At 37.6% G+C, this 12,391-nt stretch overlaps 1 long non-coding RNA gene and 1 pseudogene across 1 annotated transcript; both read left to right on the top strand.

Annotated features, from left to right (window-relative positions):
• Positions 1-701: 701 nt before the first annotated feature.
• LOC141349755 (uncharacterized) lies at positions 702-11,933 on the top strand. The gene is made up of 5 exons (XR_012357776.1): positions 702-1,092; positions 10,410-10,482; positions 10,582-10,778; positions 11,174-11,222; positions 11,797-11,933. It is a non-coding gene; the product is annotated as an uncharacterized lncRNA (long non-coding RNA).
• LOC141349811 (5S ribosomal RNA) lies at positions 3,088-3,204 on the top strand (annotated as a pseudogene).
• Positions 11,934-12,391: the final 458 nt, after the last annotated feature.

Genomic DNA, 12,391 nt, shown 5'->3' on the forward strand with positions numbered 1-12,391 from the left:
GGTGTGGCTTTTGTCAAGAACTGATTTCATCTACACTTTAAAAAATTTTTATTGCAGCAAATCATTTTTTTATGTGTATCTGATAGTGAAAGGTTTTATCATCATTTATAGTCATATGATCTGAAATCAAAATTGAGCATTGACTTAAAAACATGAATCATATCAGTGTGTTTATTAATGTTCCCTCTTTCTGTCAGATGTCTATTAACCCCCTAAACCAGGGTTCCCCAAATCTTACCCCGGAGGGCCGGAGCACCGCAGAGCTCAGCTCCAACCCCGATCAAACACACTTGAGCAAGCTAATCAAGGTCTTCATACTCACTAGACAAGCATAGGTGGTTAAGTTTGATCAGGGTTGGACCTAAACTCTGCAGTGCTCCAGCCCCCCACGGTAAGATTTGGGGAACCCTGGCCTAAACCATCTGTCATATTGAGACAAATCATTTTCAATAGGATGAAAATACATGAACACTACATCCAACAGACTGTCTTAGCGTATAGACTTCCATTAGAAGTGCATTACTGGAAACAAACTGAGGGCAGACTCGAAACTTGTTCATCTTTAGTGAAAATATGGAGTGTGATTTTTACACTTTTACTTTTTATTTTAGTTTCTTTATTCGTACTATACTACGGTACTTTGGTACCTGTCCGTATAAAATACAATGAGGCATAGTTGCATAAAGATTTGATTTAGGGGAGTACCGTAAATGAAAGCGTTTGAGATCAGACATGAACATCAGACTGTAGTGTTGTTCACCTAAACTAAATCTTTTTCCTTTAGTATTAGTTAAACTTCAATGTTCATACAGCAGAGAAAATGTTTTGAAGATGTTTGATCTCTATAGGTTGAGGTTAATGTAGTCTAATAGTAATCTTCAATGATTCTGTGATGTGTAATATGTTTGCTGTGTTACAATATTATTATGTTTCTAAAATCACAACTGTACACTGTTTGATTATTTCTGATGTGTTTATATTGTAGTGTGTATACTGTCTTCAGCTGGCCTGCAGTATACACTTCAGCAGTATGTACTGTATGTAAAACTACATCCCACAATGCAATGCACCGGATCGTCCATGTGATTCAAGGTCAGTGAATATACAAACTCGTGACTGATGATGTTTTTAGTTGTTTCTTTACGTCACACAGGAGGATAATGTGGTTGTTTTGGACTGAACATGTGTCCTCACAGCGGGATGAGACAGATGAGAGATGAGAATCTCGTGCGACTCCTCTGGGGTTTTTAGCAGAGGTTTTTTTTTAGACTTGACACCACTAAATAAATGAGACGATCACATCTCACGACAGGCACATTACTGAAATGCAACATTCAGGTTTTTTTAGATACTGTCCTTATCTCTTTGTTCTTTTTGTAGGTTTGGGGGGGGGGGTAATGGGCAGTCAGGCGTAGTTTTGTGTTTTTGTGTGTGTGTGACACTGTGGACTGCTTATGTAAGTTTGTTCTGTCTTTTGATATATTTTATCATTTAAGTCAGGGGTCACCAATCCTGCTCCTGGAGGGCTAGTGTCTCTGCAGAGTTTAGCTCATAATCATAAACACCTGAATCAGATCATTAAGGTCTTACTAAGTGTGCTGAGGCAAGTTGACGCTAAACTCTGCAGGACACAGGCCCTCCAGAAACAAATTTGGGGACCCCTGATCTAAATGAACATGACCCACAATATTCAATTATATGCCAAGCGTTTTGATTCCTCCAGGTATGTGAGAGACTTCTTACTGTGCTTGTTAGCATAAAAGACAAAAAATGTAATGTTCAATTATTGGTTTATATCATGGGACTGGTTACATGTAACATTTTTATTTTGGATGTTTTTGCACAAATATTTTTTTAAGTAAATTTCATACATATGGAAATTAAGTAAATCTACTTAACTTAGTTAAGTCAAATTGCACCGTAAGCTGTAAACCCGGACAAGTTGAATTTACATAAAAAAACAGGCTGATGTCTTCCTTGCCCTATGAAGTCCCTCCTTCAGAAATACGTAACAAGTTCTGATTGTGTAGCTGGTTCAGTGTGTTGTGATTTGACAGCAGCTTAGCTGGTGACTGGCGTGTTCCTGGGGGCGGAGCTTATTCAAAAACTCTTATATTGTCGTCATGAATCAAAGAAGTAGAGGGCTGTAGTCCAAACCAGACATTCTCTGTAGTCCTTGAATTCTGTTAAAGTTAATATATTGCATTGAACTTTGAGCTTTATAATTTTGCAGGTATTATTTATGCTCTAACAGCACCATTACACACTAACTAAAGTTTGAATGGGATCAGCAAAAATGGCAGCTTTAACCAATCCTTTTATGCTTAAAGGGACATTTCACGCGCAATGATACTAGCTACACAGCAGCCGAAAATAGCGCCTCCTGCAGTCATGTTACAGCAGCAAAGTCCTTGATTATTACGCCAGAATGAGAGTATAGTTCCTAGACATATCAGCCTAGAAAATCACAACTTTTAATTTTCTATCAGTCTTAGTACACGATGTAACTACAGAAGAGTCAAGTTTAAAATAGGAAAAATATTGAAACACTTTGGTTATTTTTGAGCATGATGCTAATGGTCTAATCAGATTCAATAAATTATGCTAAAAGTGGCACAGACAGACCCGGAGATAAATGTTTAACTCTAGGGGAGCTGGAAAATAAAAGTTAAAAAGTTAAATGAACTAAGATTTTTGAAGCATATGTCCAAAACTCTAAATATTAAGTGATGTTTACATGGCAATATCTGGGTTAACATCTGGAAAGTATTTTCAAAAGCTTACTTCTTTAACTGAATCTTAATTAAAAAATACCTCTTTTCTTTACATGTTAATTATTATATACCACATTATGATGAGCAAGACTAGTCTCAATACTGATGTTAGCACACAGTTATTAACACGCAACATGATTTTCATCATGCACCTACAGTCTAAACACAAGCAGCACTCTTCTGAACAATGATAACTACAAAACTCATGAAACTCTAAATCTCAAAGATAAATGAACATTAAACACTAATAAGTCTTTCTGTTTAGGTAAAAACAGCTAAAAACTAGCGTTTAATTTGGTGACAGGGTGATATGGCCAGCAGCCATATCACCCTGTAGCCCAATACAGCTTGCCCACTGAAGCTAAGCAGGGCTGAGCCTGGTCAGTACTTGGATGGGAGACCACCTGGGAAAACCAGGTTGCTGCTGGTAGTGGTGTTAGTGAGACCAGCAGGGGGTGCTCACCCTGTGGTCTGTGTGGGTCTTAACACCCCAGTATAGTGATGGGGACACTATACTATCAAAAAAGCACCGTCCTTCGAATGAGACGTTAAACTGAGGTCCTGACTCTCTGTGGTCATTAAAAATTCCAGGATGTTCTTCGAAAAGAGTAGGGGTGTGTCCTGGCATCCTGGCCAAACTTGCCCATTGGCCTACAAATCATCCCTCATACTAATTGGCTATATCACTCTATCTCCTCTCTACTAATAAGCTGGTGTGTGGTGAGCGGTCTGGCGCAATATGGCTGCCGTCGCATCATCCAGGTGGATGCTTCACATTGGTGGTGGTTGAGGAGATTCCCCCATTCATATGTAAAGCGCTTTGAGTACTTAGAAAAGCGCTATATAAATGTAAGGTATTATTATTATTATTATTATTATTAATTTCAAATTTTACTCTCCAAATGCAGTCCCATGCAAAGCATGCTGGGAACTACAAGTCCACTTAATCATTCATGTAGGTTCACAAAATTATAAATTTTCTTCTTACAAATGTAATGATAAAATTAAGTTGAATTTACTTAATAATGTGTTCATTTAGAATTACTCAAATAACTCACATTTTTGTGTTATTTAACTCAAATTTTGGTTAAAAATAAGAATTACGTTTTTTTAAAAGAGTTTACTTATTTTATTTTGTTAAATCTACTTAGGCACATAATCATAATCATTACAGTGTGGTTCTCGTCATGAATATAGGAATAGATGCTGGAATGGTGTGAAGAATAAATAAAGAAGAAAAATGTCTATTTCTTTCTTTTTTTTAAATGTACTTTTCCTTTTTACAGATTTCACAGACTGATGACCTTTATGTTGTGTTGTGGTTCATCAATAAAATGCTTTAATCCTGACAGGCGCCTACATCTTCATTCATTTAAGCTTGTGAAATCTGGGCTTAAATCCTCCTGATGCTGCTTGTGTTGGTGTTTATAAATCACAATATTCTGTCTGTTAATATTTCACGCTGGACTTCAGTCTGAGCGTTTAGTTTCTTTTAATATGATGACAGAAGTACTCTCAGGATTTTCTCTTTAACAGCAGATGTTAATGAAAGGCTTTCAGACGCTCTGTGTAATTATTTGTGTAAGCACTCATTGTGTTACCTGCAATGTGTTACAGATGTGGTGGTGTGAGTTATTTTCATCTGTGGTTGTGTAGGAGGAGATTGGTGAAGGTGAATGCATGCGGTGTTAATGATGTCATCATCAGCATCATCCGTGACTGCAGAGAGAGAGAGAAAGAGAGAGAGAGAGAGAGAAATGCAAACACTAAAAATATGCCGCCAACTCGGCTGATTTCTCCACCACAATTAGCGTCTATTCAAGGCTGTGTGCTCAGACAGCCAAATTTACATTTCCGTCACGGATGTCTGCCCAGAATTACATATACACTTCCGTCTGTTTTCATCCTAAAACCCCATTTACAGTGTTTCCTCTCTACAGTATTTGATCCATTGAGAGTCTGTGTACAGTATTACTGTATCTCTGACCTTTGCCCTTTACACTTGCTGTCATTGGGTCATTTCAGATCCTCCTCCCTCCTGTCACGTCCTCAGCTTCAGAGCTCTGGATTGTGTTTGACACTTAATGGTAGCTTTGCTTTCTTCAGCTGTGTGTCACAGGCTTATATAATGTGTTTGTCTGAAGCATCAAGACTAAAGTGTGTATCTGCTCACAACTCAAAGCTCTTTCTCTGGGTTTGTGCATTGTGTCATTACTCTTTGTATTTTCTCTTGTGTTTTATATGAGCTGTTGTTAATATCTCTGGGGTCACAGTGTTTAGTTTAGTCAGCGCTCAACCTTGGATGCAAAATCCTCAACAGCCATTGAGCAGCTCAGTCACACACACACACACACACAGACGTGTCTGTTGTGTTGTTTTCAGCCCTGATATGTGCGATCACACCAGTGATGTCAGCGTTTGTGTGTTATTAGAGCCTCCGTGAAATGAGAATTACACCACACAGATTCCTGTAGACCGCAGGCGATAGATTCATCACAATCCTCTGAGGATCATCTCATGTAGGCACACGTTCAGTCTCCACTTCAGCTGTGACCTCTGACCCCCAGAACCCTAAACAACTGTAAGCAAATTCTTCACATCATACAGACATAGAAAGTCAAGGACAACTGTATGCTATTATTGTTAAACGTATAGAATAGAATAATAATAATACTATAAGCTATATTGTATTGGAACAGAGGGACGTTTTGTGTTATTTAAGTTTATTTCAGTTACAGTCATATAAGGAATATTGCATAAGTGCAATATAAGTGCAGACGCTTAGCTTTATTTAGAGGATGGAGCTGATAATGCCATCATCCACCATTGTTATCTTATACGGATATCTAGGATTTTTGTTTGTTGCAGAGCTCACCAGTGTGGGTTTTTTCTCAGAATGGACTAAATTGTCGATCTGGCATCTATTAATGTTCCTCCTGTCGGATGGATTTGTTGTGTTTGGTCTGTATCACTTGTATAGAGACCACATGATGTGTGTTCAAAGCCACAGCGTCCAAATGCCACAATTAAAATAAACTCCAGACCTTTAACATTTGTCAATTATGAGGAAATGATTCAACAAATAGACCTGTTCATAAAACAGCTTTTGATTCAGTGGTCCCATTACTTTTGACCTCTTTAAAAAGGGAGAGTTACATATTAAAGGGGACATATCATGAAAATCTGACTTTTTTCATGTTTAAGTAATTGGGTCCCCAGTGCTTATATCAACCCAGTAACTTAGTTTTAGTAAACCATTCTCTGCAAGCATGTGAAAAAATAGCTCATTGAAATTTGGCTCCCCTTGTGATGTCAGAATAAATTATCTGTGGGGTATTTTGAGCTGAAACTCTGGGGATATAACAAAGATTTATTTTGCATCTTAAAAAATTTTGTGAAATGCGCCTTTAAACAGCTGTAATTTCTAAATCCTTCGTCCAATTTAGATCTGAATACCCGTTATAGAAATCTGAGCATGTACACTTTAATCAAATATTACATTTTGGTAAACAGCTGAAATAACACAAAATGTCCCCTCTGTTCCAATACTTATATGTTATATTAGGTCTGATATTATTAGTAAGCAAAAATGCAATCACACATTGTGTTTGTGCGTGCATGCGTGGGTGTGCATGTATGTTTTAGTTTTTGATCTGTGGCTGGAGGTGTCAGCGTGCACAGGCGGGTACAGAGCTGTGATGTCATGATGAGAGCGTGTGCTTGTCTGTGTGTTTATAATCTGAATCCTCTCAGGGCAGCGACTGCTTTGTCCCATTTGACTTTGTGAAATATCAAGGGTCTTGAAGTCAGAACATGCTATCTGTACTAGTTGTCATGGTGAATTTGCATTTTCTCTGTTGACATTCAGCTCACCCTACATCCACATTCACGGCATCATCACAAGGTGCCTGCAGAGATCTCAATGTCGGCAGTGTCAGAGACCCCGGGCCCCTGAGAGAGAGAGACACAGAAGGGGGGGGGGGGGGGGGATGTTGTTCTTTTGACCTGCTGGTGGTCACACAGTCTCATTGAAACAGGATTAAATCCTCTCTGAATGATACACATATCTCACATTAAAACTCCATTAAGGATCAAACTTACCATGAAATCAAAACTGGGATTATTTGCTTGCTTTCTTAAAACAGATTTCCAGTCATGATTCATCGCTGCACTTTATTTTGTTTACTAAACTATAAGACTTGTGTACTATATCCTGAAGATATATGACAGCTTTATTTAATAAACAGAATGAAATGTGTTAATATTCAGTAAAAATCCATCAGAAAGTCAATGCATGACATGCAGGACTGTTTTAGTTTTAGGTGAACTATTGTTTCAAAGAGCAACCATAATCTGATTCACGTTTACATTTCCTTTACTGTGTGTATTAGTTCATGTTAATGATATGCAAAGGTACAAAAATCCCAAAGTAAACGATGACGCGAGTGATTGTCTCCAATTTAAATCTCTTTTCTTGGACTACAACAAACAGATGGCAACAGTTTACTTTCTGGGATTTTTGATGTGGACCTGACGCTCATTATCATAACTCCTCCCTCTTCTGACTCACAGCCTGTAAGTTGTCGATGTTTTTATATATTTATATATTTATGAACGTATCAGATGCTTTTATCTAAAGCGACTTACAGTGCATTACAATCAGTATGTTTTCATATTTAAAGACTTTACTACTTACTAAACCATGATTCAAAAACAAGTTTTGAGCAGTAGCGCTTGTTGTTTGACGTTTCTACGATCACAAATGGTTTTAATGTTTTAATCTTTACTTTATCTGTTACGTTCTGCTCAAGCCGTGCTGGTAAAGTTGATCGTTCAGCTTGGTCATCTGCATTTTCTGGATCAGATTCGGGCTCGTATTGATAAGATAGCAAAGACAATATTAACTTTCAAAACATGGTAAGGAGTGTCACATTTTCAGCTGACGTCAGAAGTATTCAGGCCAATCACAACGTACAGATTAGCTGGCCAATCAGAGGACAGAGCTCTTTTCAAATCGATGAGCTTTGTAACAAATCATAACGTTTGAGGAAGCCAGGGATTTATGGAGCAACAATGATGTACAGTATGTAAAAAATAATGTGTTTGTAACCATAAACCACACAAACATATTGTATTACAGCAAATACACAAAATAACATTGTTTTTAGCAATGTACAAGGGGCTCTTTAAATCTGTCTGAATAAAAGGTCTGGCTCTCATCTCTATGATCCTTTATAATGTCCTCTTATTAACCAATCAGACTCATACACATGTGTGTCTTCAGATGAGGAGATTCAGATGTTCTTCTCCAGAACTTTGTGTAAGACCGGTTGACTCCGAACACAAGACATAATCCTCATGCAATAGAAAGGTGTTGTTGTTATTTAGCTGTGAGCACATGATGCTGTTTTGTTGGAGTGTCACTTTGAGTGGATGGGTGTGAATATGAATCAGATGTGACGTGATTTGTCCTGAAAGCTGTCAGTTTGTTTTGCTCCTGTCGTTGTTGTTTTCTGTAAGGGCTTCACATTGATATTCAATCCCAAAAAATGCGTCTGTGTAGAAAGTTTTAGTCAGTATTTGTGTCTTCATTTTAAAGAAGGATATTTCATTTTCTGTTTCAAAGCAACAACCAAGACCTTGTATTTAACATGTTTATTTATTTATGAATTAAAGCAAGCTATAAGCTATGACGACAAATTATTTTTTACATGCAAAAAAATCTAAAATTTCTAAAGTTGATGTTATTTTTCTCAGTTAGGTGTTTTTCACTGGACTGTAATCCATCTTTGGTTTCTTAAAGTGGTGCAGCAGTGCATGTATTGTAGATTATATGTAATCCAGAAAGTGAAGAATAACCCCTATTGCGGTCACGTGTGTGAGAGAGACACTTTGATGTGACTTTCTTCTTAAACAACACTAACATCTTTGGGCATGCTGTCAGATAGACGGCCTCGCCTGTCGTACTGCTTCACCGCTTGCTCCAATCTGCGGACAGGACTCTGGTCTGTTTGAACACTTATAGGAATTAACTGTGATTTAATTCAGAAGAAATCCAGTTGTATTAAAGTGAATCTGTGAGGATCTGTTGATAGCTGTCCGTCACTTCAGCATTCTCTTCTGGTAAAAGGCCAGTTACCAGTCAGTGAATCATCAAATAACATCTAACCCAAACTAAAAACATCCAGAGCAGATATACTATTTAAAATAAAAGTGTTTCATGATGCGATTCACATTTGTTTCACTTAAGGTGGTGAAAAATGTTCTTCAGATTATACAAATGGCAAGAAAGAAACTGATCTCTTAAAGCTCCCATAACACACATATCTCGTCTAATGTTAATCTTGAGTAGAGTAGTTTAACATCCTTCATATCTCAGAATAGTCTTTAGTTTTATCTGATTTATAAAAGACAGATCATCTCTAGCAATTGTTTCCCGGAAAAGGACGAAATCCCACTATCTCTGGATAACTTATGATTCACTACATGTTTGTGTCGTTTACATGCACTTACATGCTGAATGCCAACAAAACATTTAATGCAGTTTTTCTTACCGCCTGTGACTCATGACCAACGAAATCCAGCGTTAAACACACACGCAAAACTCCACTGCTACCCCAGATAAACAAACTATATCCATTGTTTCCAGAATGCTGGCTTACTTGGAAATCTGAACAAGGCTTTCTTCTCCTTACATCCAAAAACGCTCTTTGCTATTGTTGAGTCTTGATATAAAGCAAAGCTGTCACGTGCAGGGATGTTTGTGACTTCTACTGGAAGGAATAATGTTAATTAGCATCATTGTCGTCCTCGCTCTTACTCTGATTGACGTGTGGGTGTGCTTTTTTAGGGGAAGTGCCCAAAAAAGGAATATGGAGTCACTGATAAGTAACAGGTACCTATATTCAAAACATTTTTTATGAAACTTGTAGGAAAGAAGAGGCGTGAGTTTGGCCCAGAAATAATCCAGCATGCTCAACTGCTTTTTTGACACTTTTTTGTTTAGCATGAAGATTACAACTCTTAATATGTGTTAATAATTCAGAATGCATGACATAGCATTAACAAGCGGCTTTCAGTTTCAGCAACTAGTCAGACCAGTAAACATACAGAAACCAGTTCGGACCAGTCGCTTATCGTGTCATCGGACGTGCGCCCGATGAAACGGTCTATAAAACCTTTATTTAAAAAAAATTGTACAACATATGACAATACTTAAAAATGAACATGCTACAGAAGGTTTTTCACAGGGATGCCATAAAAGTACCATTTTAGTTTCTCAAAGAATCATTCAGTCATAGAATCTTTGAAGAATCATTTCTTTCATACCTTTTAAACGAAATGTTTAACATTATGTTTACTGACATTTATTTTCTACTTTATACAAATAAACAGATTTTTATTTTAATATATATTTATAATATTTTAAATATTATAAATAAACATTGTTTTTGTTTTTTATTATCAATAAGTGAACATGACAACACTGACAAATGGTAAGAAAGTAAACTTGACTGTTTGACAGTATCCAGGTGTAAGGGTTGTATATGACAAATCTCTGTGACAGTAATCTCTGACAGATGGTCTGATGTCTGAAATCACTCACTCAATTTTGTTTGCTTCTTCCCCATATAGTGAACTCAAATGTCATTCGGTATATAATGAAGGAGGGATCGAGTGAAGGGTGTCAGACACAGCATCATTTTAAGTATGAAAGATGTAATGTTGTGTTCATTATTCCCCCCGTGTCATGTTGTTTATGACCCAGTGTTACCTTACACAACCCTTCTCTGATGATTGTCCACAGCACGTCAACTGAAAGAGAATTTTCCGGTTTTCGCATCCCATTTAGCCACAGCGTGCACTTCTGCATTCCTCAAAGCCGCTGATAATACAAGGAGGAGAGAGAGAGAAATGAGATCATCATAGGCTAGTCTAGACCAGTCCTTTACTAGATTACATAACTCTCCTTATGGTGTTCCTGGATGCTCCAGTTAGTCACAGGTAATTAATGGGCATCTCCATGGAGACTGAATTGTCCTCTGGGCATCACATGTAGACACTCTTGCTGTTACATCTTTCCAATTATAGGACATGAATTCATCCATTACTCATCTCTTGTTTATTAGATAAGCTTGGAACCACAAACAACTCCATATTTACTGATACCTGTCCTACTACACAATAACACTCCAATTTCATGTTAATATGCACATGACACCACACACAAACAAATCTCATGATCAAACCTGTATGCAGAAGTGTTAAATAAATGAATGATCTTTCACATGCATGTAAAGACTTGAATATATGAGGAGCTTAAATCCAAAAGCCGCTAAACGCCACCCCAATCAAAAATGTTGTGCGTCTTTTATGAAACTTCTTTCGTCTCTTTACAGACTTGCTGAAATGTTAAAGTCAGATGGATTCGAATTCGTGGGGATGCATGTGAGTCGATAATTACAAAATGTTAATTTGTGGATGTGTTTTTCATTTCCCTTTTAGAAAATTAACCTTGGTTTCACTACAGTTAAAACCAAACAAACGTGGTTACTGTAGTAAAATCAAGGTTTTGCTAATAGTAATCAAAACCAGTGGTGGCCAGTGACTTCTTTTTCGAGGCCGCACGGTGCGAAGCTCGTCACAACATGTATGTAGCCCGTCACGTGCGGCTCGTCATTTCAAAATATGTGTTCAGCGCGTCATGTAAACTTCAAAATACAAGCCTGTTGCAGACCCTTTGAAAGGGTTTATGATAAACGTTTGCCAGATACTCGCTTAATCTCATACGTAAACAGAGTTTACTGTTAAGTTAGTGTATTGAGAGACGAACGAACGAACACTTATTTTGCCATGATGTGCAACACACAGCACATATTTTGAATTTAAGTCACTGTCCACCACTGATTAAAACACCAAAAAAGCATGGTTACTACCCTTTACACAAAAAGCTCATGGTTAGACTGTTAGCATCTTCATGTCATTGTTAGATGTTTGACAGATTTCTTCTGTTATCTTTCAGCTGTTGTTGTTTTGGTTGGAGAGCATGTGTAAATGTCACAGGGGTCTCTTGGTTTACTGTGATCTCACGCTTCTATTGTGATGGGTTTTATTTAACCGGTTAACCACTGGAAGCCTGCGTGTGTACGTGTTATCTGTTTTAGTGTATTACTGATGGTGACAGATCTCAGGGTGCGACTGAACGTCATCAACTTATTAACCTCAAATTGAGTGAGGACAAATAACAGCAGCCCTCCGTCCTCATGCACACCCATCACACAGAGCGCTAGATTTATCCGTGTAGCTTTATCTGATCTGGATGAATGTTTTTCCCATATACGCACATCATGTCCAACAGATTCACAGTCTGTTTCGTGCCACTGGCTATTAGTGGAAGAGCAGGAATGGATATTTGTTTATGTAAGAATCCATCAGATTGAGTTTTATTGATTTTTTGTGAAGTCATGCATACAAAGTCTCACATGAACTTTTGCCACAACTGCCAATGGCCAGACAAAATCCAACAGACTGTAAATATTTGTCAGCAGCCCTGAAACGTGTATTTTGCATTCTTTTTATTATAAAATATATAATTGTCTGTCTCTATGAAAATCATA

The sequence above is a fragment of the Misgurnus anguillicaudatus genome, chromosome 15 (genome assembly GCF_027580225.2).
Source record: "Misgurnus anguillicaudatus chromosome 15, ASM2758022v2, whole genome shotgun sequence".
Taxonomy (NCBI): Eukaryota; Metazoa; Chordata; class Actinopteri; order Cypriniformes; family Cobitidae; genus Misgurnus; species Misgurnus anguillicaudatus.